Raw genomic sequence first — 3914 nt, forward strand, 5'->3', positions numbered from 1 at the left:
ATGAACTTCTTTGAGGAAAAGATGATTATTAGAAAGCAAATTACGGACTCCTCTTTAAATCTGCGTATTCCTTCAAAGCGTATTCCTTCAAAGCTCATTTGTCCTGAGTCTGCACAACTCTGCCAGGACCTAGGATCAAGAGAGACACTCAAGTGGTCCTTCTGTAGCTCAGTTGGTAGAGCATGGCGCTTGTAACGCCAGGGTAGTGGGTTCGATTCCCGGGACCACCCATACGTAGAATGTATGCACACATGACTGTAAGTCGCTTTGGATAAAAGCGTCTGCTAAATGGCATATATTATATTAAGTGTTTTAGTACTATATCTCTTGACACAACGATGAAAATTATCATGGCCTCTAAACGTTCCATACTGGACCCTATTCCAACTAAACTACTGAAATAAAATCAAATCAAATCAAATTTTATTTGTCACATACACATGGTTAGCAGATGTTAAATGCGAGTGTAGCGAAATGCTTGTGCTTCTAGTTCCGACAATGCAGTGATAACCAACAAGTAATCTAACTAACAATTCCAAAACTACTGTCTTATACACAGTGTAAGGGGATAAGGAATATGTACATAAGGATATATGAATGAGTGATGGTACAGAGCAGCATACAGTAGATGGTATCGAGTACAGTATATACATATGAGATGAGTGTGTAGACAAAGTAAACAAAGTGGCATAGTTAAAGTGGCTAGTGATACATGTGTTACATAAGGATGCAGTCGATGATGTAGAGTACAGTATATACATATGCATATGAGATGAATAATGTAGGGTAAGTAACATTATATAAGGTAGCATTGTTTAAAGTGGCTAGTGATATATTTACATAATTCCCATCAATTCCCATTATTAAAATGGCTGGAGTTGGGTCAGTGTCAATGACAGTGTGTTGGCAGCAGCCACTCACTGTTAGTGGTGGCTGTTTAACAGTCTGATGGCCTTGAGATAGAAGCTGTTTTTCAGTCTCTCGGTCCCAGCTTTGATGCACCTGTACTGACCTCGCCTTCTGGATGATAGCGGGGTGAACAGGCAGTGGTTCGGGTGGTTGATGTCCTTGATGATCTTTATGGCCTTCCTGTAACAACGGGTGGTGTAGGTGTCCTGGAGGGCAGGTAGTTTGCCCCCGGTGATGCGTTGTGCAGTCCTCACTACCCTCTGGAGAGCCTTACGGTTGAGGGCGGAGCAGTTGCCATACCAGGCGGTGATACAGCCCGCCAGGATGCTCTTGATTGTGCATCTGTAGAAGTTTGTGAGTGCTTTTGGTGACAAGCCGAATTTCTTCAGCCTCCTGAGGTTGAATAGGCGCTGCTGCGCCTTCTTCACGATGCTGTCAGTGTGAGTGGACCAATTCAGTTTGTCTGTGATGTGTATGCCGAGGAACTTAAAACTAGCTACCCTCTCCACTACTGTTCCATCGATGTGGATAGGGGGTGTTCCCTCTGCTGTTTCCTGAAGTCCACAATCATCTCCTTAGTTTTGTTGACGTTGAGTGTGAGGTTATTTTCCTGACACCACACTCCGAGGGCCCTCACCTCCTCCTGTAGGCCGTCTCGTCGTTGTTGGTAATCAAGCCTACCACTGTTGTGTCGTCCGCAAACTTGATGATTGAGTTGGAGGCGTGCGTGGCCACGCAGTCGTGGGTGAACAGGGAGTACAGGAGAGGGCTCAGAATGCACCCTTGTGGGGCCCCGTGTTGAGGATCAGCGGGGAGGAGATGTTGTTGCCTACCCTCACCACCTGGGGGCGGCCCGTCAGGAAGTCCAGTACCCAGTTGCACAGGGCGGGGTCGAGACCCAGGGTCTCGAGCTTGATGACGAGCTTGGAGGGTACTATGGTGTTGAATGCCGAGCTGTAGTCGATGAACAGCATTCTCACATAGGTATTCCTCTTGTCCAGGTGGGTTAGGGCAGTGTGCAGTGTGGTTGAGATTGCATCGTCTGTGGACCTATTTGGGCGGTAAGCAAATTGGAGTGGGTCTAGGGTGTCAGGTAGGGTGGAAGTGATATGGTCCTTGACTAGTCTCTAGTCAAAGCACTTCATGATGACGGAAGTGAGTGCTACGGGGCGGTAGTCGTTTAGCTCAGTTACCTTAGCTTTCTTGGGAACAGGAACAATGGTGGCCCTCTTGAAGCATGTGGGAACAGCAGACTGGTATAGGGATTGATTGAATATGTCCGTAAACACACCGGCCAGCTGGTCTGCGCATGCTCTGAGGGCGCGGCTGGGGATGCCATCTGGGCCTGCACTTTCGGAGCCATCATCGACTCAGTGGGTTTTGTCCAACATGTCTCTGGACCTACTCACTGTCACAGTCATACTCTGGACCTAGTTTTGTCCCATGGGATAAATGTTGTGGATCTTAATGTTTTTCCTCATAATCCTGGACTATCGGACCACCATTTTATTACGTTTGCAATTGCAACAAATAATCTGCTCAGACCGCAAACAAGGAACATCAAAAGTTGTGCTATAAATTCACAGACGACACAAAGATTCCTTGATGTCCTTCCAGACTCCCTCTGTCTACCCAAGGACGCCAGAGGACAAAAAACAGTTAACCACCTAACTGAGGAACTCAATTTAACCTTGCGCAATAACATAGATGCAGTTGCACCCCTAAAAACTAAAAACATTTCTCATAAGAAACTAGCTCCCTGGTATACAGAAAATACCCGAGCTCTGAAGCAAGCTTCCAGAAAATTGGAACGGAAATGGCGCCACACCAAACTGGAAGTCTTCCGACTAGCTTGGAAAGACAGTACCGTGCAGTATCGAAGAGCCCTTGCTGCTGTTCGATCATCCTATTTTTCCAACTTAATTGAGGAAAATAAGAACAATCCGAAATTCGTTTTTGATACTGTCGCAAAGCTAACTACAAAGCAGCATTCCCCAAGAGAGGATGGCTTTCACCTCAGCAGTAATAAATTCATGAACTTCTTTGAGTAAAAGATGATTATTAGAAAGCAAATTACGGACTCCTCTTTAAATCTGCGTATTTCTTCAAAGCTCATTTGTCCTGAGTCTGCACAACTCTGCCAGGACCTAGGATCAAGAGAGACACTCAAGTGTTTTAGTACTATATCTCTTGACACAACGATGAAAATTATCATGGCCTCTAAACCTTCAAGCTCCATACTGGACCCTATTCCAACTAAACTACTGAAAGAGCTGCTTCCTGTGCTTGGCCCTCCTATGTTGAACATAATAATGGCTCTCTATCCACCGGATGTGTACCAAACTCACTAAAAGTGGCAGTAATAAAGCCTCTCTTGAAAAAGCCAAACCTTGACCCAGAAAATATAAAAAACTATCGGCCTATATCGAATCTTCCATTCCTCTCAAAAGTTTTAGAAAAGGCTGTTGCGCAGCAACTCACTGCCTTCCTGAAGACAAACAATGAATACGAAATGCTTCAGTCTGTTTTAGACCCCATCATAGCACTGAGACTACACTTGTGAAGGTGGTAAATGATCTTTTAATGACATCAGACCGAGGCTCTGCATCTGTCCTCGTGCTCCTAGACCTTAGTGCTGCTTTTGATACCATCGATCACCACATTCTTTTGGAGAGATTGGAACCCCAAATTGGTCTATACGGACAAGTTCTGGCCTGGTTTAGATCTTATCTGTCAGAAAGATATCAGTTTGTCCCTGTGAATGGTTTGTTCTCTGACATATCAACTGTAAATTTCGATGTTCCTCAAGGTTCCGTTTTAGGACCACTATTGATGTCACTATATATTTTACCGCGCGGGGATGTCATTCGAAAACATAATGTTAACTTTCACTGCTATGCGGATGACACACAGCTGAACATTTCAATGAAACATGGTGAAGACCCAAAATTGCCCTCGCCAGAAGCATGTGTTTCAGACATAAGGAAGTGGATGGTTGCAAACGT

The sequence above is a fragment of the Oncorhynchus keta genome, unplaced genomic scaffold, assembly GCF_023373465.1.
Source record: "Oncorhynchus keta strain PuntledgeMale-10-30-2019 unplaced genomic scaffold, Oket_V2 Un_contig_1398_pilon_pilon, whole genome shotgun sequence".
NCBI lineage: Eukaryota > Metazoa > Chordata > Actinopteri > Salmoniformes > Salmonidae > Oncorhynchus > Oncorhynchus keta.